This window comes from Carassius carassius, chromosome 45, assembly GCF_963082965.1.
Source record: "Carassius carassius chromosome 45, fCarCar2.1, whole genome shotgun sequence".
Lineage (NCBI taxonomy): Eukaryota > Metazoa > Chordata > Actinopteri > Cypriniformes > Cyprinidae > Carassius > Carassius carassius.
The window spans coordinates 24714108-24741465 of NC_081799.1; the positions used below are offsets into that span (position 1 = coordinate 24714108).

The window sequence follows — 27358 nt, forward strand, 5'->3', positions numbered from 1 at the left end:
CCCTGCTGTGACTGCACTCTACGTGACTGCAAGGCCGGTGGCTCATCATCAGAGTCCATGTCTTGATCAGCCCAGGATACTCGACGTGTCCTCCCCTTCAGATCAAAGTCTCGTCCGAGTGTGGCTTTGAAATTGTGTTCATAAGATGATACTAGCCGTTGTGCCTCATCCAGTGATACAGGGTCACGGTTCATAACCTCATATGCCACTTTCTGGTTGCGCAGCCCTTTGAGAAACGCATCAGCAGCAATTTGCTCCCTGAGCTCAGTGTCAACTCCAGGATAAGCCAAAATGACCAGCCTGTGAACCTCCTCTGCGAACTCCGAAACAGTTTCTTTAGACTGGCGCAGTTCTCCAAGTCTCCTCCGTGCTGTGGTTGGAGGTTCTTTCTGGCCAAATCGAAAAGCCAACTGTTCTTTCAGCAGAAAGTAATCTTCACGTATGTGTTCGGGTAATGAGCACAGATATCTGACAGCAGCTCCTCGTAGACATTCATGGAGTTTATCCACTCTCTCTACTGTACTCCATCTGTAAATAAAAGCTCTGCGCTCAAAAGGAATGATGAAGGAGTCCCAGTCATCCTTACCATTGTAAGTGTCAAGTTTAGCTTTAGGTCCATCTGAACCGCGACAGTGTCACAAGTTGCCTTACATCGTTAAGCTACGAACTCCCGAACTGATTCAAATGATTCGCGATCCTGCTCCGAACTCTCGAACTGACTCGATTCGCGAACCCGCTACGACCTCCCTAAATGATTCAAATGATTCGCGATCCCGCTCCGATCTCCCGAACTGATTCAAATGATCCGCGATTCAAATGATATGCGTTATGGTCTATACAAACAAAAAGTAAAACAGAAAGTAATTTTTAAACACTATTTTGTTTAAGTCAGACCAGCACAAACTGAATATTGTATATCACAAGGATTTCTGAAATAAATAACAAATCACCTGAATAATATATTCAGAAAAACTAAAGTGGCTTCTGCATCATAAAAGCTGTTGTGTTGAGCCCTTAAAAATGTTCCTTTCACACTATCAACAATGGACAACATAACACAAAACATTTTGAAATAAATAAATGAAAGCAATCTAAATGATTCAGAATCAATTTCGAGAAACATACATACATACATAAATAAATAAATAAATATATATATATATATATATATATATATATATATATATATATATATATATATATATATATATAAATGCTGTTCAAAAATGAAATCTATGTTATCATGCTAAGGAGCTGACTGAAAGCCGGCGACTCCACAGTAGAGACAGGCTGCATGTTTTCAACAATGTTTCACCTGTATGAGAAAAACATACAGAGAATCACTTAAGACACTTTGCTGTAGACCCATTCCACATAATAATATTCATTAAAACTGTTAACACATAGGAGCTTGCTGCATGAAACCGTGAGTAGGCTACAGTTTACAAATCCATGAGAACGGATTGCGAAAGTGTGCGCACAGATTATGAATTCGTGGGTACAGATTCAAAAACCAAGGGTACGGTTTACAAAATCTGAGCACAAGGATTGGAAATTCGTGGGCTAGGGTAGGACATTCGAACCGGAAAGACACATCTTACATTTGACTAAAAGGTTTTTTGTCTTTATGCTCAACTAAAGTGAAATAATGAGATGGGTATAAACGGAGTTCGGAGCCAGCTCCAAATGGGTGGGACTTCAGCTCCAAGTGGGCTGTACAAACCTCCAGAGCCTTTTGATTGGTTTATTTAATGTCATGGGGTTAATGCACGCTGCGAATCAGCCCCCCCCCCCCTCACCAAAAAAAAAAAAAACGACGACGTCAACTTCCTAAGGCTTTTCAGCGTCAAGAAAGAGGAGTTTGAAGGGGTAAGTTTAGACTTGTACAACGTATTACAAGTTGTAAAAAAAGTGCAGTATCTTGGCGGTTGATGTTTTAGTCTTGACGTAGTTAAATCATGATTACAAGCTCATTGCATTCAAGTTTGAAAATGGGAGGACATTCATGTGCAATTTTACCTTCAAAACTCATATTTACGATTATTCCGAGAGCACGTTAAAACAGCATTAGCAGCACAGATAAATTACATCTTTATTGTGTCTGTTACCCTTTTGTGCTAATTATTTCTGCAATACATATATAGGATTTACGCTGCAGATTACGGACACTGAAGACCATAAGCAGGTATTGTGACTAACGTTACGTAAAATATGTAGGCCTATGTATTATAACTGCACTGATATTTAAGCGATCAATAACTATTAATAGATTTAGTACAGTGTTCCATAAGAATGAGTCTTAGTTAAAACTCCTAACTGATAATGCTTGACTTTAACAAAGCTGGTCATTGTTTCAAAACCTGCTGTTATATTTTTAAAATGTTATCTATTTTTACGTGTAACGTAAATCCAAATAATGTAATGCAATTGAAACATTTTTCAATTTAATAATCATAACAGTGGATATATGAGGATAACTGCAGTGTCCACTACCATGCATTACATATCAACAGTATAAGGTGTAGAATTAATTTTGTCATTGTAGGAAACACAAACAAACAAAAACATTATGTGTAAACTTTGTGTTACAGAAAGTTCAAGTCTGGGTGGCCAAAAGTTACATTTCAGTGACCTGGTTAGCGCCTCTCTCAGCAAACACAAAGGATCACTTTCCTGTAAACTTTTTTTTGTTCTTTCTATGCATCAAGATGTGTAATTTATTTTTTCTGAAGATTTTTGACTAATGTGTGTGTGTGTGTGTGTATGTGTGTGGGTCTTTGTGTGGAAAAATTATGTTCATACTTTAAAAGGTGGACATTTGCAACAGCGCTTGTCCCTAAAATTGCTCCAGGGGTATGGTCAGAGACTGTCCTAAATGACAAATGATGGAATGTCCCTAACGTCTCACATAAATGTGCATTGTACTTTAGTTAATGTTAACTTGTCAACAGTGAATTATTTTAGGATGACATTGGACTGAATGTTTAGTGACTAATGACACTTCATTCCAGTAAAAATAGAATTCATAGCCTTGGAGTGAAAGCAGCAGCAAAGTGTTCCAGTGCTGATAAAAATCAAGCAGGTTAAAACCTCAGGTTCCTTAAATATCTGTTCTACGGGACAGTTTGGGGTTTTGAATGGTTTTGAAGTCTGATGCTCAGCAGGCCTTCATTAATTTGTTCTGAAATGCAGTAGAAACAGTCATATTGTAAATTGTAATAATATTTTACAATAACTCTTTTCTATTTGAGGCAGCAGCGGATCTACGCCAATTATCATTGACGGGACCCCAGTGGAGAGAGTGAGCAGCTTCAAATACCTTCAGATCCCCTGTAAAGAGTAGCTGAGCACATCTCCAAAACATCTCTCCTCTCTCTGCAAGACATCCACACCAAGAGATGTAAATCTAGGACTGTTAAGATCGTTAAAGACCTCACCCAGCCTGGAAATCCACTGTTTCATCTGCTACAGTCAGACAGACGCTTCTGCAGTCTGATGGCAAAGACGGAGAGGCTCAGGAGGAGTTTCTTCCCTCATGTTATCAGACTACTAAACATGGACATTAAACACACTGCACTTTATAGACTGGTTGTTTAGGGCTACCCAATAACTCTCTGCACACTGCGCTTTTTTGACAACTATGCAACTCATCCTCACTGCACATTGTTTACATCTCTGCACATCATTTGTGTAGCAGTTTCAGTGTAGCATCTCTACAAATCATCTGTGTTAATACAGTATATTATATATATTATATCATTATTTGTATTTAATTATCTCCAAAAAAACTAATATACTTTTTTATTTTTTTCCTGTTGTTTCATTATTTGTATTTAATTTTCTCTTATTTTTTGCACAGTCTAAAAAGAGTATGCCAGACCTACATTTCACTGCTTTTTGCATGTCATATAACAAATAAAACAAAAATTTTGAATGGTGTGGAGCGTTACCTGTGATTGAGTTGGTGATAAAAAGGAGATGGGGAAAAGAGTGTCTTAAATTGGACTTTGGTACCAATAATATTTTCCTCTTAAGTCTTGGAATGTTTTTTTATTATTATTAATTCTTGTATTACTATTTAGATTTTTTTTTCTTTTTTTAAATGAAATGTTTATTTGTAAAATTTACTTCCATTTGTGGCCTTTTGTAATGTTTCACCTAGAGCCAAGGGGGTTGTAACAATCTAAACAATATAATTCTCCCTCAGATTTCAAACTTGCATTAAAGAAAAACATTAACATACAGTAAACATTTTATTGCTCTAAATTACTCATTAATTTTCTTGATACTGATATAATTATAAAATTAATATAATTTAATATACTTGAATGTTTGCAGTTGTCACAAAATTATATAACAACCTCTTGTTAATAAAATTTAAACTACAATGAAAAACAATAAATCTGTTTTTCATTAGTATCGCTACTTTATGCCATCCTCATTCGCGCGCACCCCGGCAATGACGCAATGTGAAATTTCCGCGTAAACTCCGCCCATTTGTAAAGTCCCGCCCACTTGCGGCAAAAGCTCCTCCCACTTGGAGGTCTCCGGGCTGCAGCGATACCTACTTGGAAATAATGACTCAAATAATTCGCGAACCCGCTCCGAACTCCCAAACTGACTCAAATGATTCGCGATCCCGCTACGAACTCCCGAACTGATTCAAATGATTCGCGATCCCCAAACTGACTCAAATGATTCGCGAACCCGCTCCGAACTCCCGAAATGACTCAAATGATTCGCGAACCCGCTCTGAACTCCCAAACTCACTCAAATGATTCGCGATCCCGCTTTGAACTCCCAAACTGCTCAAATGATTCGCGATCCCGCTCCGAACTCTCGAACTGATTCAAATGATTCGCGACCCCCAAACTGACTCAAATGATTCGCGAACCCACTTTGAACTCCCAAACTGACTCAAATGATTCGCGAACCCGCTACGAACTCCCGAACTGATTCAAATGATTCGCGATAACGCTCTGAACTCTCGAACTGACTCAAATGATTCGCGAACCCGCTACGCACTCCCGAACTGATTCAAATGATTCGCGATCCCGCTCCGAACTCCTGCACTGGCTTAAATGATTCGCGAACCCGCTCCGAACTCTCGAACTGATTCAAATGATCCGCGTTATGGTCTACACAATCACAAAGCAATTTTTAACACTATTTTGTTTAAGTCAGACCAGCACAAACTGAATATTGTGTATCAGAAGGATTTTTGAAATAAATAACAAAACACCTGAATGATATATTCAGAAAAACTAAAGTGGCTTCTGCATCATAAAAGCTGTTGTGTTGAGCCCTTAAAAATGTTCCTTTCACAGCTTAAGTATGAAAACTATCAACAATGGACAACATAACACAAAACATTTTGAAATAAATAAATGAAAGCAATCTGAATTATTCAGAATCAAATTCGAGAAACATACATATACATATGTATATATATATATATATAAATGCTGTTTAAAAATGCAATCTTTGTTATCATGCTAAGGAGCTGACAGAAAGCCGGCGACTCCACAGTAGAGACAGGCTGCATGTTTTCAACAATGTTTCACCTGTATGAGAAAAACATACAGAGAATAACTTAAGACACTTTGCTGTAGACCCATTCCACATAATAATATTCATTAAAACTGTATGTTAACACGTAGGAGCTTGCTGCATGAATCCGTGAGTAGGCTACAGTTTACAAATCCATGATGGTGTGACGGAAATATTGATATCTCAGATCATTATTTAGTTTTGTGCAAACTTCATATAGCCAAAATTGTAAATTCTACTTCTTGTTACAAATATGGAAGAACCATCACTTCTACCACAAAAGCTTTCACTGTTATGTTGATGATACTCAGCTCTATATTTCTTCGTGGCCCGGTGAAACACACCAATTTGAAAAACTAATGGAATGCATACTCGATATAAAAAACTGGATGACGAGTAATTTCTTACTGCTAAATTCTGAAAAAAAAAAAACAGAGGCGTTAATTATAGGACCTAAAAACTCTGCTTGTAATAACCTAGAATAAAGCCCTGCATTTCAGCCCGAGCCCGACGGGCCCCGATTTATTTATGCCCCTAGGGCCGGGCTTCGGGCCAATTTTCACGTTATAGCTCACATGCGGGCCGGGCCTCGGGCCTTTTTCTTTGGGTTATCCTTCTATTTATATTTTAGACATTAATAAAATAAAAAAAAATTAGAAGTTGACGTCGACGATAGAAAAGCAAACATAGAAAGACATTTCATAACCTCATAACTTTAATAATATGATAATTCAACCCGTTATAATTACACTGACAAACTGACATGACAGTCCCGGGAAGAGTGATAGAAGAGAGGACTCGGTTAAAACCTTCCAATAAATAAATATTTATTAAACTAACTGTCTGTGTGATATGCTTGAAGTGTTTTATATCTATGGATTTTATTGTAGCCAAGTATTAGCGTTAATTTGAGAGGCTTAATTGATTAAATATGTTTTAGGCTACTCGCTGTCGGCTCGGCTGATTAACGTTAATCGTCATTTTAAAAAAAATGCTCCAAACATTTTTCTAAACAAACTTGATAAAGAAATGAAAGGAAACATAACACAAAACTGAGCCCTTTTTAATTGCTGCAAATAGGGCAGGCTTCCGCTGTGTAATAAAATAAATAAATAAATAAATAAAAACACGGGCTCGTGTCGGACTCGGGCTGATAATTCTGATGAGCTGTCGGACACGGGTCGGGCTAGGGCCTAGATTTGCGGCCCGTGCAGGGCTCTAACCTAGAACATTGTCTAAGACGTGATGGTTGCTCTGTCAATTCTTCGTCATCAGTTAGGAACCTTGGTGTGCTATTTGATCGCAATCTTTCCTTAGAAAGCCACGTTTCTAGCATTTGTAAAACTGCATTTTTCCATCTGAAAAATATATCTAAATTACGGCCTATGCTCTCAATGTCAAATGCAGAAATGTTAATCCATGCATTTATGACCTCAAGGTTAGATTATTGTAATGCTTTATTGTGTGGTTGTTCTGCACGCTTAGTAAACAAACTACAGCTAGTCCAAAATGCAGCAGCAAGAGTTCTTACTAGAACCAGGAAGTATGACCATATTAGCCCGGTCCTGTCAACACTGCACTGGCTCCCTATCAAGCATCGTATAGATTTTAAAATATTGCTTATTACTTATAAAGCCCTAAATGGTTTAGCACCTTAGTATTTGAATGAGCTCCTTTAACATTATAATCGTCTACGTCCGCTACGTTCTCAAAACTCAGGCAATTTGATAATACCTAGAATATCAAAATCAACTGCGGGCGGCAGATCCTTTTCCTATTTGGCGCCTAAACTCTGGAATATTCTACCTAACATTGTTCAGGAGGCAGACACACTCTTGCAGTTTAAATCTAAATTAAAGACCCATCTCTTTAACCTGGCTTACACATAACATACTAATATGCTTTTAATATCCAAATCCGTTAAAGGATTTTTAGGCTGCATTAATTAGGTAAACCGGAACCGGGAACACTTCCCATAACCCCCTATGTACTTGCTACATCATTAGAAGAATGGCATCTACGCTAATATTTGTCTGTTTCTCTTTTGTTCCGAGGTCACCGTGGCCACCAGATCCAGTCTGTGTCCAGATCAGAGGGTCACTGCAGTCACCCGGATCCAGTATGTATCCAGACCAGATGCTGGATCAGCACCTAGAAAGGACCTCTACTGCCCTGAAAGACAGCGGAGACCAGGACAACTAGAGCCCCAGATACAGATCCCCTGTAAAGACCTTGTCTCAGAGGACCACCAGGACAAGACCACAGGAAACAGATGATTCTTCTGCACAATCTGACTTTGCTGCAGCCTGGAATTGAACTACTGGTTTCGTCTGGTCAGAGGAGAACTGGCCCCCCAACTGAGCCTGGTTTCTCCCAAGGTTTTTTTCTCCATTCTGTCACCGATAGAGTTTCGGTTCCCTGCCGCTGTCACCTCTGGCTTGCTTAGTTGGGGACACTTCATTCTACATTCTACAGCGATATTGTTTACTTGATTGCAAACAAATGCACAGACACTATTTAACTGAACAGAGATGACATCACTGAATTCAATGATGAACTGCCTTTAACTATCATTTTGCATTATTGACACTGTTTTCCTAATGAATGTTGTTCAGTTGCTTTGACGCAATGTATTTTGTTTAAAGCGTTATATAAATAAAGGTGACTTGACTTGATTTGTGATAAGTCATAGAAATACATTTTTTAAAGTATTTAACTTTTTATAAGCTTTAAACCAATTAGTAATTAAGTTGTCAATGTTTCTACAGCGGATTTACACTAAAACACGAAAGAGCCTGAACCGCGACAGTGTCACAAGTTGCCTTACATCGGTAAGTTTTGTTGTGCTTGTTGCAAACTGTTAAATTTTGCGTTTTCTGATCCTAAGCTTAGTTTTTAACTGCAGATAGTGCTCTAAGATAGTTTTTGACCGCAAACTCAAATGGTAATGAAGAACAGCCTTACAGAACAGAACAGCCATACAATCTGCAGTATGAGACATACGGCCAAATCAAGTTTTTGATTATTCTTGACATCAAATCGACTCAAATGATTCGCGAACCCGCTTTGAACTCCCGAACTGACTCAAATGATTCGCCATCCTGCTCCGAACTCCCGAACTGACTCAAATGATTCGCAAACCGCTACGACCTCCCGAAATTACTCAAATGATTCGCGATCCCGCTCCGAACTCCCGAAATGACTCAAATGATTTGCGAACCCGCTCCGAACTCGCGAACTGATTCAAATGATCCGCGATTCAAATGATATGCGTTATGGTCTATACAAACACAAAGTAAAACAGAAAGTAATTACTGTCATAAATGCCGAACTGATTCAAATGATTCGCGATCCCACTCCGAACTCCCAAACTGACTCAAATAATTTGCAAACCCCAAACTGACTCAAATGATTCACGCTCCGAACTACCAAATTGACTCAAATGAACTGATTCAAATGATCCGCGATTCAAATGATATGCATTATGGTCTATACAAACACAAAATAAAACAGAAAGTAATTTTTAAACACTATTTTGTTTAAGTCAGACCAGCACAAACTGAATATTGTATATCACAAGGATTTCTGAAATAAATAACAAAACACCTGAATAATATATTCAGAAAAACTAAAGTGGCTTCTGCATCATAAAAGCTATTGTGTTGAGCCCTTAAAAATGTTCCTTTCACAGCTTAAGTATAAAAACTATCAACAATGGACAACATAACACAAAACATTTTGAAATAAATAAATGAAAGCAATCTGAAAGTGCTGTTTAAAAATGAAATCTATGTTATCATGCTAAGGAGCTGACAGAAAGCCGGCGACTCCACAGTAGAGACAGGCTGCTTGTTTTCAACAATGTTTCACCTGTATGAGAAAAACATACAGAGAATCACTTAAGACACTTTCCTGTAGACCCATTCCACATAATAATATTCATTAAAACTGTTAACACGTAGGAGCTTGCTGCATGAATCCGTGAGCAGAGGTCGGTAGTAACGAGTTACATTTACTTTGTTACATTTACTTGAGTAATTTTTTGGGGTAACTAATACTTTTCGGAGTATATTTAAAGATGGGTACTTTATACTCTTACTTGAGTAAACTTTTGGGGAAAAATCTGTACTTTTACTTCGTTACTGTGCGAGACGCTCCTCTCGTTACTTTATCTTAATGCAATAAATGTTATAAATGCTTCAGTTTATTCCAAACGCGCCGTCTACTTTTCTCTGGGCAATGAGCGATGACCATTCGCGAATGATTCATTCTTTTGAGTCAATTCTGTTCAAAGGCTTGATCAAACCAATTGGCAAACGAGTGAATTGGTTCATGAATCAGTTTGAGTGAGTCGTTCAGTTCCCTGCCGCACGCGCTGAGCGTCTGAAGTGGTTCACTCGGAGTTGTAATGTTTAAGAACAGAAAGAGCGTTGAAAACGTGGCTGGAACTGCACTGAATTGAAATCTGCAAAGGCTATTATTTGCTAGCGATGGAGATCCTTATTAGATGAACACCGCGTGTGCTGTCTAGCTACTGCTTAACAGGTAACGTTAATAACTTGGGCTACATTCGATTACAGTACACGATACCACTGTGACATTAGTTTGTTGTACGTGTGTGGCTTATAACAGAGGGGAGTCAAGTTGAATGCAGCTTCCAAAAGACAAAAAATAGCCGATTAAGATTTTATTAATTTTAATACAATCACACCGGCGTGAGTACGTTCAGCAAGTCATATCATCAGCTGCTAAATTCAGATCTGTGATTGCTTGCTGGCGCTTAGCCAGAGATAGATGCGTTTATACAGCGCTGCGTATTATAACAAATCACACATGATTCTTTTGAGCTTATTAAAGCATTGGCCAACCAGAGGCGTTCAGATGAGTCATCCCTAAAATGCCGGTGCTTCCTTCACTCGCTCCTGACTGAATACCTCTTTCTGGCGAATTCTCTCGCAGGAACAACAAAGTGCAGATGTGTGTATGTACGAATCTTTAATTAAGATATTGATTTCACACTGGTAACAGTTTCAGTGATTTTAATGGGAGTTTCTGAGAGTGATTGAAATCTTGCCTGTCAGTGAAAATTATCGTTAATAATGTAAATGTTATTTGCTCTCTTTCTGAACAATGAAAGATTAGTAGCAATATTTATATCACTTTCAACTTTCAATGTTAAGTTCACATTTAATATAAAGTCAGTCGTATTAAAAATATGTTATGGCATGACACCCATATCTGTTACTTAAGTAAACAGACAGGGTTTTATAATAAATTACATAAAGGCTGATGAAATATATACATTTATACACGCACACATACATTACATACATTTTATCTATATATCTAAATAAAAATAGGCTCAGTATATATGACCCAAAGTAACTAGTAACTAACTACTTGAGTAGATTTTTTATCCGATACTCTTTTACTCTTACTCAAGTAACTATTCAAGACTAGTACTTTTACTTTTACTTGAGTAAATATTTCTAGAAGTACTTTTACTTTTACTTGAGTACAGTTTTTGGGTACTCTACCCACCTCTGTCCGTGAGTAGGCTACAGTTTACAAATCCATGGGAACGGATTGCGAAAGTGTGCGCACAGATTATGAATTTGTGGGTACAGATTCAAAAACCGAGGGTACGGTTTACAAAATCTGAGCACACGGATTGGAAATTCGTGGGCTAGGATAGGACATTCGAACCAGAAAGACACAGCTTACATTTGACTAAAAGGTTTTTGTCTTTATGCTCAACTAAAGTGAAATAATGAGCATATTTCCACTTTGAGAAACTCGTGTTGTTCTCGCCTTGACTCGCCATGACTGCCGCACATACTTGAATAAACGGAAACATGCCCACAGTGCGTCTTCATGTTTAGTGGTTGGCATCCACCAATCCTACAATGCGTCTGCAAACAGGTTAGGCTGCACTTCAGTCAAAAAGTAATTACATTTTTTAAAAAGTAACGGACAATGCACCATATGGTAACGGTAACGGAGTTAATTTATTTAAAAAGTTATGTGTTACAGTATTAGTTACTGTCAAAAGTAACTGCGTTACAGTAACGCGTTACTAATAACTATTGTAACGCGTTACTAATAACTATTGGACTATTGCAATGCCCTCTTGGCAGGTCTTCCAGCCAGTTCTATCAAACCTTTACAATTAAATCAGAACGCGGCAGCAAGATTAATTTTTATGAGCCAAAAAGAATACACGTCACACCTCTGTTTATCAATTTGCACTGGCTTCCAATAGCTGCTCGCATAAAATTCAAGGCATTGATGTTTGCCTACAAAACTACCACTGGCTCTGCACCCATTTACCTAAATTCATTACTTCAGACTTATGTGCATCTAGAAGCTTGCGTTCTGCAAGTGAACGTCGCTTGATTGTGCCATCCCAAAGAAGCAAAAAGTCACTTTTACGGACTTTTAAATTAAATGTTCCCTCCTGGTGGAATGACCTCCCCAACTCAATCCGAGCTGCTCAGTCCTTAGCCATCTTCAAGAATCGGCTTAAAACACATCTCTTCCATCTTTATTTGACCCTCTAATTTTAACACTCACTATTCTAATTCTATTCTTTTAAAAAATTTAACTACCTTTCTAATCTTTTTGTATTTTGTTTTCTTTTCATTTATTATGCAATTGTATGTGTGTGTGTGTATGTGTAAAGATCTCTAACACTAGCTTGCTCTATTCTTTTTTTTATTCTATCTGATTTCTTTATTTATTTATTATATTATTTAAAATCCCATGCTACGTGTACTGTGTTAACCTAACTGAGACTTGTTATAGCACTTATATATCATTGCTCTTTTTGTTGTTTTTGATTGCTTCCATTGTCCTCATCTGTAAGTCGCTTTGGATAAAAGCGTCTGCTAAATGAATAAATGTAATGTAAATGTAAATGTTACTGCCCAACACTGGAAAAACTGACTCAAATGATTCGTGAACCTGCTACGAACTCCCGAACTGACTCAAATGATTCGCGAACCTGCTCCGAACTCCCAAACTGACTCAAATGATTCGTGAACCCACTACGAACTCCCGAACTGACTCAAATGATTCACGAACCCGCTCTGAACTCTCGAACTGATTCAAATGATCCGCGAACCCGCTCTAAACTCCCAAACTGACTCAAATGAATCACGCTGCGAACTCCAAACTAACTCAAATGATTCGCGATCCCGCTCCGAACTCCCAAACTGACTCAAATGATTCGCAAACCCGCTACGAACTCTCGAACTGATTCAAATGATTCGCGATCCCGCTCCGAACCCCCGAACTGACTCAAATGATTCGAGAATCCGCTCCGAACTCTCGAACTGATTCAAATGATTCGCGATTGAAATGATATGCATTATGGTCTATATACACAAAGTAAAACAGAAAGTAATTTTTAAACACTATTTTGTTTAAGTCAGACCAGCAAAAACTGAATATTGTATATCACAAGGATTTATGAAATAAATAACCAAACACTTGAATAATATATTCAGAAAAACTAAAGTGGCTTCTGCACCATAAAAGCTGTTGTGTTGAGCCCTTAAAAATGTTCCTTTCACAGCTTAAGTATGAAAACTATCAACAATAGACAACATAACACAAAACATTTAGAAATAAATAAATGAAAGCAATCTGAATTATTCAGAATCAATTTCGAGAAACATACATACATATATATATATATATTTATTTATTTATTTATTTATTTATTTATATATAGCTATATATATATATATGTTATCATGCTAAGGAGCTGACTGAAAGCCGGCGACTCCACAGTAGAGACAGGCTGCATGTTTTCAACAATGTTTCACCTTTATGAGAAAAACATACAGATAATCACTTAAGACACTTTGCTGTAGACCCATTCCACATAATAATATTCATTAAAACTGTTAACACGTAGGAGCTTGCTGCATGAATCCGTGAGTAGGCTACAGTTTACAAATCCATGAGAACGGATTGCGAAAGTGTGCGCACAGATTATGAATTTGTGGGTACGGATTAAAAAACCAAGGGTACGGTTTACAAAATATGAGCATACGGATTGGAAATTCGTGTGCTAGGGTAGGACATTCGAACCAGAAAGACACATCTTACATTTGACTGAAGGTTTTTGTCTTTATGCTAAACTAAAGTGAAATAATGACTCAGATGATTCGCGAACCCGCTCCGAACTCCCAAACTGCTCAAATGATTCGCGATCCCTCTCCGAACTCCCGAAATGACTCAAATGATTCGCGAACCCGCTCTGAACACTTAAACTGACTCAAATGATTCCCGATCCCGCTTTGAACTCCCAAACTGCTCAAATGATTCGCGCTCCGAACTCCCGAACTGATTCAAATGATTTGCGATCCTCAAACTGACTCAAATGATTCGCGAACCCGCTCCGAACTCCCGAAATGACTCAAATGATTCGCGAACCCGCTACGAACTCCCGAACTGATTCAAATGATTCGCGATACCGCTCCGAACTCTCGAACTGACTCAAATGATTCGCGAACCCGCTACGAACTCCCAAACTGATTCAAATGATTCGCGAACTCGCTCCGAACTCTCGAACTGATTCAAATGATCCGCGATTCAAATGATCTGCGTTATGGTCTACACAAAGACAAAGTAATTTTTAACACTATTTTGTATATATATACAACCCGAATTCCGGAAGGGACGTTTTTTAAATTTTAATAAAATGAAAACTAAAGGAATTTCAAATCACATGAGCCAATATTTTATTCACAATAGAACATAGATAACGTAGCAAATGTTTAAACTGAGAAATTTTACACTTTTATCCACTTAATTAGCTCATTTAAAATTTAATGCCTGCTACAGGTCTCAAAAAAGTTGGCACGGGGGCAACAAATGGCTAAAAAAGCAAGCAGTTTTGAAAAGATTCAGCTGGGAGAACATCTAGTGATTAATGAAGTTAATTGATATCAGGTCTGTAACATGATTAGCTATAAAAGCTTTGTCTTAGAGAAGCAGAGTCTCCCAGAAGTATAGATGGGCAGAGGCTCTCCAATCTGTGAAAGACTGCGTAAAAAAATTGTGGAAAACTTTAAAAACAATGTTCCTCAACGTCAAATTGCAAAGGCTTTGCAAATCTCATCATCTACAGTGCATAACATCATCAAAAGATTCAGAGAAACTGGAGAAATCTCTGTGCGTAAAGGACAAGGCCGGAGACCTTTATTGGATGCCGTGGTCTTCGGGCTCTCAGACGACACTGCATCACTCATCGGCATGATTGTGTCAATGACATTACTAAATGGGCCCAGGAATACTTTCAGAAACCACTGTCGGTAAACACAATCCGCCGTGCCATCAGCAGATGCCAACTAAAGCTCTATCATGCAAAAAGGAAGCCATATGTGAACATGGTCCAGAAGCGCCGTCGTGTCCTGTGGGCCAAGGCTCATTTAAAATGGACTATTTCAAAGTGGAATAGTGTTTTATGGTCAGACGAGTCCAAATTTGACATTCTTGTTGGAAATCACGGACGCCGTGTCCTCCGGGCTAAAGAGGAGGGAGACCTTCCAGCATGTTATCAGCGTTCAGTTCAAAAGCCAGCATCTCTGATGGTATTGGGGTGCATAAGTGCATACGGTATGGGCAGCTTGCATGTTTTGGAAGGCTCTGTGAATGCTGAAAGGTATATAAAGGTTTTAGAGCAACATATGCTTCCCTCCAAACAACGTCTATTTCAGGGAAGGCCTTGTTTATTTCAGCAGGACAATGCAAAACCACATACTGCAGCTATAACAACAGCATGGCTTCGTCGTAGAAGAGTCCGGGTGCTAACCTGGCCTGCCTGCAGTCCAGATCTTTCACCTATAGAGAACATCTGGCGCATCATTAAACGAAAAATACGTCAAAGACGACCACGAACTCTTCAGCAGCTGGAAATCTATATAAGGCAAGAATGGGACCAAATTCCAACAGCAAAACTCCAGCAACTCATAGCCTCAATGCCCAGACGTCTTCAAACTGTTTTGAAAAGAAAAGGAGATGCTACACCATGGTAAACATGCCCCGTCCCAACTATTTTGAGACCTGTAGCAGAAATCAAAAATGAACTGAGCTCATTTTGTGCATAAAATTGTAAACTTTCTCAGTTTAAACATTTGCTATGTTATCTATGTTCTATTGTGAATAAAATATTGGCTCATGTGATTTGAAAGTCTTTTAGTTTTCATTTTATTAAAATTTAAAAAACGTCCCAACTTCTCCGGAATTCGGGTTGTATGAATTCTCACTCTCGAACTGATTCAAATGATCTGCGAAGCCGCTCTGAACTTCCAAACTGACTCAAATGATTTGCAAACCTGCTCCAAACTCCCGAACTGACTCAAATGCAGGAGTGCAATTACTGTGATGAAAGGACAAGACTAGTGGGAATTGTAGTGCCTACGGTGAAGTGCCTAAGGGGAAGTGAGCCCACTAGTGGACACCCAGGGAAACAGAGACTACAGCGTGACGCGCATACCGTGCGCCTACATTTGAAATAACGAACTTGAGCGCGCAAAAGACGCAATATGTGAATGGCCCCTTACTTATAGCCTTGTTTGCTGCTCTTTAATTTCATTCTTTGTCATTTATGTGAAATTATGTACCACAACTTAACAGTTTTGCTTTATGGATTAAATTTTTTTTATCTGTTGAATACCAAACATAAACAAAAAGAAGTAATAAACTCATTATTTTCATTAATTTTACAAAGTAAACAATTTGTTTTCATTTCTGTGAGCATATTCACGCAGCGCTGTCTCGCGAGTGCAGTGCACGTTTTTGAATTCCAACGGTCGAGAGGAGACTGATCCCCATCTGCTGATTTAAATTGATGGTCTGACGGAAATATTGTTGTGGTAAGTCAGATAAATAAATTTTTTTTAAGTAATTTTAAATTTAAAAAATGTACTTTTTATAAGCTTTAAACCAATTAGTAATTAAGTTGTCAATGTTTCTACAGCGGATTTACACTAAAACACGAAAGAGCCTGAACCGCAACAGTATCACAAGTTGCCTTACATCGGTAAGTTTTGTTGTGCTTGTTGCAAACTGTTAAATTTTGTGTTTTCTTGTCTTAATCTTAGTTTTTAACTGCAGATAGTGCTCTAAGATAGTTTTTGACCACAAACTCAAATGGTAATGAAGAACAGCCTTACAGAACAGAACAGAACAGAACAGCCATACAATCTGCAGTATGAGACATACGGCCAAATCAAGTTTTTGATTATTCTTGACATCCATGAATAAAAGTCATGTGGGTTTGGAACAACAAAGGTAAATGGTGACAGATTTATTTGTTTTTTGTTGAATGAATGCTTTAATTCTACTGATAATTGATTTTCAGTTATTTGTGCTGTTACTGTTAAATATTTTTCCTTATATGAACTGTCTTTTGCTCATTTCAGCAAACAAAAAGATGCAAGACTGCAAAGTTTCCAGTACTCCTGTGTACTGATAATCCGGTTTCCTCCTAGTCCCAGGAGGTTTGTCTGTTTTATGCTTCTTCACTAAAATGTCTTAAAATTGCTTGGTTATTGACCAGTAATGCTTGGAGATTGTAGATATACAATAGGAATTTTGTTATTTACTACGTTTTTCAGATTATATGAAACCTGGAAAATATTGGAGAAGATCAATTAAGTTTTCAGGAGCACATTACTGTGATAAATGCTGAACTATGTAAAAGACAACCTGACTACACCAACATATCAAAAATCTAATGAGATGCGCTCTTTTTAAAAGAGTTGATTAAATGACAAAATCAACATGAGAGGTCATGGACATGTTCCCATTTCTTGTGAGGGTTCCACAACTTGTGAGTATTTGTTTTTAGTGTGGTTTCCTTTGAGTTTAGTATTTCCACTGCATTTTCAAATTTTTTTGTATGAATAAAAAGTCAAAATTGTTTAATGAATTTTCTTTCTTTTTTCTTTTTCTTTTTTTGGTAGCTGCTGCATGAAGTGAAGATGTGGTTTGGGAAGGACCTTCATCTTAATCTAGGGACTGCTCTTCAAGTTCTGAACAGTTGAAATTAAATTAAATTAAATTCATGCATTTAGCAGACACGACTTACAGTGCATTCAGGCTATCAATGTTTTACCCATCATGTGTTCCCAGGGAATCGAACCCCCAACCTTGCACTTGATAGCACAATGCTCTACCAATTGAGCTACAGGAACACTACTGTTTACTTCAGCAAATTGACACAAACACAAAAAGTGTTCTTTTTTTCCTTAACACAACAATTAGTTGCTTGGTTTGTTGAATGGTTACTCTAATAAATCTATTTATACCATGGTTTGTCTGAATATTTGATTCTGATTGGCTAAAAGGTGTGCATTAAAATAATTTGATTCACAGGTAGTTCCAGTCAGTTTAATTACAATTAAAGTTTAATGTGCTGCTGCAATGACATACATGCAAACAAAACACTTGCACACGGAGATCAAAGTAATATGAACTGAGACATTTTGCATGTAATTTTTTTTTTCTACAACCTCAGTGGCATTGCTTCACTGCCATTCATAAATCCTCTCCTGTGTTCTCATGGAGTCGTAAAGTGTCCATTGTAAGCATACTTCCGAATCTCAGCAGAAGTACTTTGATTTTGGATGCTGCTCTGCTCACATACTAATTAATGATTAATGTTTCAAAGTGAAGTGTAAAATAAATTATATAAGTAATTACAGTAATATTTCAGTCTTTATTAATAACTGAATTAGAAAATAAGCAAAATAATAATGTTATTATTTAGATGTTGTTATTTGTTCAAATTTACAGGGTTTCCAAAAACACTGTGAATGTAAACCGAGACAACCATCAAAAATATAATGTGTACCAATAACCTGTTTTGTTTTGTTGTTTTTGTGGAAACAGATATTGCAGATCTGGAGAAAAATGCAGCACTGCTAATCTTACCATCTTTATTCAGAGAAAACATCAAGTTTCTCTTCTGTCTGGACAATGTAAGTTTTGATATGTCATGTCTTTGTGTTGGTGGGGGTGAAAATGATCTGAACTTGAGTTCCAAACTGTATGACGTTCATTGTGATGAGCAGATATTTGAGATGTCATAGTTTTAAAGAATTGACAGCCACGATCACTTGATTGCATGTAGCTCTGTGAATGTGATAACAAAATTAAATAAAAATGTCTTGCTCTTGAATAATGTTTTAATGAAGAATGTTTTACTCTTATTGACAGTTGTTTTGTAATATCAGGAGAAATACAAAGATGTTAAAAAAAGATGCATTAATCTTGAAGTTTCTGTGGTCATGATTGTTTGTGAGTTGTGTGCATCCTAGCCAGTGAATTGGGAGAAAGTATGCAAGATTCTAAGTTATTTCACAAATAATTTATATGTTTTTCCAACTTGCAGGAATCAGTAAAGCCAACTCCGACTATAGTTTTTCATGAAGCTTCAAACCCCCTCCATGTAAAAAGAGCCAGCATCAGTATGGAGGGTGTCAACTAGTGATGGGAAGTTCGGATCATTTTACCGACTCTGACTTTTGAGTCTCGTTCAGCAAAATGAACAAATCTTTTTTCGAGTCATTTCGTTCATTTCGTTCATTTTAGCAAAATGTAATGAAAATGTTACGTGTTACTTCCCCAACACATCTAGTACTTTCGCAAACGTTGATCACACTAAAAACAATACAAAACTAAAATGCTATAAGATACAGAAAAAAAAAATTCATTCTTTACCTGGGTCTTTAGTCTGTGATTAGCTCACCTTACCTCTTATCTGACAAGAAGTCCTCGGGTTTAAGTCATTCCTTAATCACGTGACAGCCCCATACGCAAAACTAACGCAGTCTTGAGCCGGAAAGAGAATTGATTAGTTCATCTCATGAGTCTTTCGGGTCTCGGGTCGAGTTTGACTCATTCCTTAAACACGTGACAGACCCATACGCTATTTCTGATATTTTCTGTCACTGTGTTTTTGTTACTGTTTGTTGAGGAACTGTGGTTTGTTATTATTTTATAAATAAATAAAACCCTGTTATAAATAAAATATTGATTAATTTGTCTTTTTGACTGTCTATCGGTAAATAAACACTAGGCTATATAATAATATAATAATTCAAGCTTACAATAAAAAGTATTTATACTAGTTTGTTCATTTTTACTCCAATTTTGAGTTTGCTGGTATAATAATTGCTTTTCCTAGGCAGACTTGACATATTGGTGTAATATATGTATAAGAAGATTGCTCAAAAAGGACATAATGACATATACATTAAAAGCAAATAAAATGTTGAATTTGAATTATTAATGTTAGTTTAAAACATTAAGGTTATGATAACTTCAGCTTTAACAGTTTTAACCCAGCTCAGAGTGAGGAGGATACTTCAGATCCTGGTGCGACTGCCAGTGCAGGGGCCATGTTTTGGGAAGACTTTGACGAGAGGGTAGCAAGCTTGAGGCCTTCTGCTACCTCTTCTAAGACCTCAGATGCTATAAAGGTGCAGGCCTACCTTGCAGAGCCACTCTTACCCCGCACATCAGACCCTCTGGCCTGGTGGAGGAGATGTTCACCAGGATACAAAAGCCTTTCTGAAGTCACAAAGACAAGACTTTGCATTGTGGCCACATCTGTGCCATCTGAAAGAGTTTTTTCTAAAACTGGGCAGATTATCTCAGATAGAAGAAACAGACTCAGCCCATCCAAGGTCCGGGAGCTTGTTTTTTTAATGCAAACATGCCTTAAAGCAAGTCCTAAATATATAGCCACAGTGTGTTATTTATTTTAAAGCTTATTTATTTTTATTTATTTAGAAAAAGACTAGCTTGTTGTGCAATATTTTTGTTGTTGTTGTGATTTTAAAGGTAATTTGTTATTGTTATAAGGCTCCGTAGCTTTAGTATCTCTTAATTTTCATTTATTTTTATTTAAATGGTTTAAAATTATTTGGGGAATAGTTATCCTCTTTGATATAAAGTTATTATTTTGGCACAAAAGTGTTATTTATTTTAAAACGTATTCATTTTAAATTATTTTATTAAAAAAAGCAAAGCTTGTTGTGCAATATTTAGTTTTTCTTTCTTTTTTCTTTTTTTATATTGTACTTTTAAAGTTCATTTGTTAAGGTTATTAGACCCTGTGGCTTTATTATCTTTTAATTTTATTTTTAATTATTTTCTTTTTTATTATTATTTTGATTTATTTTGGAATAGTTGTCCTCTTTGTTACAAAGCTTTTCTGGCACAAAAATAAACAATAAACAACAATTCAAAAGTATGTGTTTTTTAATGTTTATAAAGTGTCATATGTTACAAAAGTATGGTTTATACAGACAATCTGATTTAATAATTACTCTAGCCAATGTTGTCACATCACGGGAAAAAAGAATGAACAACCCGATAGACCCGAACTATGAACTAATCAATTCTCTTTCCGGCTCAAGACTGCATTGACTGACAGGTGAATCACTACTACTAGAACAGAACCTATAGAATAATGCGCATGCGCGACTGAACGAATCACTCCCCGAGACGACTCGTTCTTCCCGAGTCATATCAAAGATTCGTTCAAAATGAACGAATCATTCAAGAACGACACATCACTAGTGTCAACATTGTGAGCCAACTTAAACAAATTTTATTTAAAGATTTTAAGTTTTTGAATTAATATATTTTATTATATTTGTACTTCTAGTTCTAGAAACTTTCATGTGTTTTTGTAATTTTTATTAGTTTTACTAAAAACTATATTTCTGTTCATCTTTTTAATTTCAGGTTTAGTAATTTTAGCATTTCAACTTTAAAATATGCCAGTCAACATCCCTAATTTTCATTTTTTAGCTAATATTCATATTTTATTATATTTGTACTTTTGTAGTTCTAGAAACTTTCATGTGTTTATTTTTTATTTTTATTAGTTTTAATATTTCTGTTCATCTTTTTTTATTTCAGGTTTAGAAATTTTAACATTTCGAATATGCCAGTCAACATACCTAAGTTTAATTTTTTAGCTAATATTCATTTTTTTTATAGTATTTTATTAATAAGTTTGATGTGCTTGATGTCATTTTTTATAAAAAATTTTTTATTTTTATTTTATTTCAGTTTTACAAATTTTAGTACTTTACCTTTATTGTATTTTTCATATAATATTAATATTTTATTAATGCAGTTTGTTATTTGTAGTTTTAGCTATTAGTTTAGCTTATTTATTTTTATCTTTAGCTTAATAATTCTTTACTTTTTTATAATTTTTCAGTTTTAGTAATTTTAGTTACATTTTTATACATAAATTTAATAAAAATCAAAAAAAAGTTGTGAGACCATATTCTTGATTTTTCAGTCAAATCTTTGCAGAAATTAAATGCAAGTAACAAACGCACTGATATATCTACAGGAAACACGTTTTGACTTGTTGATAAAACTAAAGTGATGCCAGTCAGTGTCAAACATTAGACTTTGAAAGTGCAAACACAAAGGAGCAGCACGTCCTGAAGTCCTCACAGAAATGCCAGGTGTCGAGGAGACACACGGGGTCTGACTGTCTCACAACAGTTCGATTGTGCTCATGTTTATTCATTAGGACACATTAGCATGTATTCATAGATATATATATATATCGTGCACACTGGCACAGAAACCAAGCTCTCATTACTAAAGTTGTGACATCTGGCAGATCAGTTTCAGCTTCACACCGATGCTGATCCCAAATCTTTCAAGTTTTTGGCAGCGTCTGAGCAAATATTAGAGGTGATTATGAGCCCTTTTTAATGAGATTACGCTCGTCTTAAGGTACAACATCATCTTACCCTTGAAGGTCCAATTAAACCCAAAATCTCACCTCTCATTCATAATTCATTCATCGCTGTGTGCAAATAATGAATTTAGTGGCATGCCCTGCATCTTAACTCGCATCATTAAAACAGCATGACCGCTAAGCACCGAAACAACAACAGCATATGAAATCATTTATTATTATTTTTAATGAAAGTTAATCTAAATACCATCCGTTTTTGACCCTCATGCTGTTCCAAAACTCTCGGAAGAAAGATGTTTAAAATTTTCATTGTTATTAAAAGTTTATAATGACCACATTTGAACTGGTGCTCTATGAAAAAATAAGCTATAAAGCTAAAACAAATAAACTAATAAATAATGAAAAAAATAAATAAATTGGGAAAAATAATACATGATAAACTGTAAAATATTAAAATGATATATTACATTAAAACAATGAAATGAATTATAACAAAAATAATAAAATACATTCATAAAAGAAGTCGAATAAAAATTATATAAAAAATTACATGTATAACACAAAATAATAAACAAACAAACATACTGACGAATACTAAATAAATTCAATACATTTATTTAATAAATAAAGTTATTTAAAACTATGAATGTATATATAAATAAAAAAAAAATAAAATGTTAAAATCATATATGAGACCTACATATTACACAATTAAAATAATATTAAAAATTAAAATAAATGATTGAAAACAAATAAATAAAATATAAAAAAAGAATATAAAATAAAAATGCTGAAAAATTCTAAATTAAAAAACAAACAAATAAATGGTTAAACATTAAAAACGAATGCATTAAACTTTAAATAAACATAAATTAAATATTAACATGATATATTATATTATGCATTATGCAAGAAAAAATATATAAATATGATTACAAAATAATCTAAAATCATATAAAAATAATAAATGTGTAATAATATATGTGTGCCTAGATTTGTGGCCCAGGGTATGTGTGTGTGTGTATATATATATATATATTTGAACTTATTCCTTACATAGGGACCCCTTTCATGCTTTTCTCAAATTTGCATTCAAAGGAAGTCCATAAAATCTCAATAGAGCATGATAAATCTCTCATTTTCTGCCCTTTATGTTCAAAGCATGGGTTCTCTTCTAGTGGTCAAAGCCACCTTTAATTTCACAGTGGCTCCGCCGGAGTAATTCAAAGCCTCGTCCTGCCGCGGCTCCTTCAGCGATAACTCAAATTGACTTTCATGGCCTAATTCAAATGGTACATGTTAAATAATTAGCATTAAGACAGTCACATTCATAGACGAACTCTCAAACTCTTAAGCTGGCCGAAGTGGCTCTTGATAAGTCTGTGTTAAATGCAGGAGTAATTACAGCTTTAGCATTCTTCAGCAGGCCCGAGCCCAGCCGATAATGACAATTCAATGAGGCCGGTCGACTCTGTATAATCCCAACACTGACTCCAGAACATGAGCCTCCACCCACGGCACAGAAACCAAACACAGAAAACAAACAACATCTTTCAAAATAAACATATTATTGATAATAACTATAATTAGTACAGCTAATTAGACAAACGTAGGATGTTTGCAATGAATCAGTTATCAGCAGCAAAGACAGAATATGAAAGAAATCGTAATTTTTAATTATAAAAGTTATGAGAGCAAGTCATCATTTTAAAAAAAGTTTGTTTACTTAAGAACATGCTGTTGATATTTTTGTATTATTTACATTCTAATTAAAAAATCTGTGTATAATACATATTTATTTTTAATATTTTTAATTAGCTTTTTTATTTTTACTTTGATTTAGGTTTTAGTATTTTGCACGCCTTTTGTCATGAATTAGTTTAAAAAATTATAATATTTCAATTTAACATTAAATTATTTTTTTTCAGTTTTAGTTTTAGCAATTTTTCAGTAATTACTTAAACTTAATTTAATTAAACATTTTTTTTTTAATTGCCAAGGCAACATTTTCATTTTAGATTCACAAAATTTTGTCATCTTTATTTTATTAGTAGGTCGGTAGTAAGTTTTATGTGCTTTTTTGTAATTATATATATATATATATATATTTTTTTTGTATAATTTATTTAATTTTATTATTTCAATTTCAATGCATTTTATTTCAATTAATTGTAAAGACAACATTAATCTTTTTTTTTTCAATTTTATAATTAGTAATTTCTTTATAAGTTTGTCACGTAATATTTGTATTTTATTAGTAAGTTTGTAGTTTTAGTAAGTTTTGTGTTTTCATTCTAATATTAAATATGTCAATTTTAGTACTTTATTTATTTAATTACCAAAGCAACATTTATAATTTCTGGTTATGTTTAAGAATTTTTTTTTTTTTTAAGTTCTTAAGTTTTGTTTCATATTTACTTTTTAATCAATCAATTGATCACCCAATCAACAAATGAATGAATGAAATAAATATAGCATGTACTTGAACCTCAGGGCACTGAATAATTTTTTGCCGAGGCAGAAATGTTGAGCAGTAGATGAACAGACTTCATGCACAATAAGAAGTCTGAGCTCATTACAGGAGACACTGAAGCGTAACGATTGTGTGCTAAATCACACAGCACTAGTCCATGAACACTTACAAGGTTACTGGTTCAAATAAGTAGCTGACAGCACCAGCGGTGTTAAATTAACCCCGGGGCTGCTGGGTACAACATCCCTGTGCCCTTGTGCAAGACGCTTAACCTTCACGCTGCTTCAGGTGACCCTCATAAATTATTAAAAAATGTTTGATGACTGCTTATATTCACAAGTGCAAATATTTAAGGATTGTTTAGACGGAAAATGTAACAATAAATGAAAACAATACATATATTTATGTGTATGTTTTGCTCAAAACTTTAAAGTAATTAGTGTACAGAAAATCTGCCAGTGCTGATTTATGATATGTAAATGCATTCATCTTCATATGTGACGGGTATGTTTGTATTTTCTCTGAGCGTTTTGTCACTTTTTAAGCTCAATCTGTTGTCACACAAGTGAGTTTGCAGAGCACTTTTTAATTGGCTTGGCCTTGAACGGGCGACAATCGCAGACGGCAAAACAAACACAGCCGCGGGCGATAAACGCCACACACACGAGAACAACATGCCGCTTCACTCGGGGTTATTCTTCCAAATGAGGGCTTGACAGTCAGCATAACATCAGGACCGCTGCTCCTGCAGAACACAGAGGATTATATATTAAAAAAGGGGGTTGAAAGAGTAAATGTGCACTTTTTGAAGGTTGTGTGTCTGGTCACTCAGTAGAGTAACAGTACACTTGAGGTCAGTGCTATTTTAATACAATACATTATTCATTTTTAGCATTTATTATATATTATTTGTAATATCTATTATTTATAATATTTATTAATATTTTGAATTTGGTTATTTTTTATTTTTAGTTTATATATTTAGTGAAATGTTAAGTTATGTTTTTGTTATGTTCGTCATTTTTACTTATTTGAATTTTATATAGCTTAACTTATTTTATTTCAGTTTTAGTTTATATAAATTAGTTTTATTTTAATTAATAAAAACATTATTAAAAAATTATAAGGGTAATTTTATTTTACTTTATTTACTGTTTCCTTTAATTTCAACTTTATTTTCAGTAACAAATATATTATGATTATACGTTTTTGGTTTATTAAAGCTTCATTTAATTTGTATAGATTTTTATTTCAGTTTTAGTTAAAATAATAAATTTCTGTTTTATTTTAACTATACAAATGTTCAAATGTTTACGTTTTTTTATTATTTGTCTTCATTTGTAAGTAGCTTTGGATAAAAGTGATTGCATAAAGACTAAATATAAATGTATTTTTTATTTAATTATAATTTTTAAAAAATGTTTAAGTCATGCAAAATATTTTTTTATTAATCTTTATTCTATTTTTACTTTTAAATTCAGTTTAAGTAATTTATTTCAGCTTAATTTTAATTAAAACGCTATAATTATTAGTTTTTATATTTTATTTGGCTTTAAGATAATTAGTTTTACTTTAGTTTTAGTTTAAATAATTTTTATCAACTGTATATGATTGTTCAAGGCATTAATTGTGGTTCACATCATGTCTTTTTCTAACAAAAGTGATTATTTTCCACTTTAATAGATGTGAAGTTGTAAGACTTGATGTCTGTATTATGTTGAATGTTATTTGATGGCAATCACAGGTCTTTTTGTTCATGATTGTGCGTTGTTAAAGAACGTCAGCACTTTGATCACAACAGACAAGGGAAGCACGTCATAAACCTTGACATTTATTCAGCCGCCAACATTTACTTTGACTGCAGTAAATATGAACAGCTCTGACACCAGATGAAGTGTACGGCGTGGCGTTTAACGCATGGTAATGCTGTAAGGTCATGCAGAAGCGCTGCAGCCGCAGACATTACTCATGCGGCGTTAAACACATTCTGACAGCAGAACAGGAAACGTGCGTCTGTCTCATGTAGTCTAGAAACCAGAAAAATACTCATCCATCACCCGCTTCTGCGTCTGGATGTAGAGCCGTGACCTTGAGCTGTAAACAACAGCACTGATGCATTACAAAGCGCCGCATAAATGATTAGACTGAGATAAGGCCACCTTAAACGCAGCGGACGGCAGATATGAATATGAATATGGAAACAGATGGAGACACTAGAAGAGATGTTAGAATGATATAAAGAAACATCAGCTGATCATTTCAATGTTGCGTTTATTGTTAACTGGTAGTTGGATTCAAATTTGCAAATGTTGGAAAGTTCTTTCCTGGATTAGACTGTTACTGTATCACAAAACAAACATAGCAATGCCATAGCAACCACCAACAACTCCAAAGTAACAGCACAAATCCCAAGATAATTCTAAAAACATTCAAAACACCTTAGTAACAAGAAATGTTCATTCAGAGTTATTAGTGACTACCGTCCAGTTGCACTTACCCCTATTCTCATGAAGTGCTTTTAACGGCTAGTCATGCACCACATCAAGTCTGAGGTTGAGGTTGTTAGGGTGCCCTGCATGGTT

The 27358-nt window shown here is 35.3% G+C and overlaps 2 long non-coding RNA genes across 2 annotated transcripts in view; one reads left to right on the forward strand and one right to left on the reverse strand.

The window, feature by feature from the left end:
* The window catches only part of LOC132127715 (uncharacterized), a 44139-nt gene extending 25090 nt beyond the window's left edge, over positions 1–19049 (forward strand). The window contains exons 2-3 of the long non-coding RNA XR_009427582.1: positions 8319–8381; positions 18959–19049. This is a non-coding gene — a long non-coding RNA (uncharacterized LOC132127715). The remainder of the gene's footprint in view (positions 1–8318; positions 8382–18958) is intronic.
* LOC132127852 (uncharacterized) overlaps positions 1–27358 on the reverse strand; it is an 83522-nt gene that overhangs the window by 35188 nt on the left and 20976 nt on the right. The gene's annotated exons all lie outside the window — the stretch shown is intronic.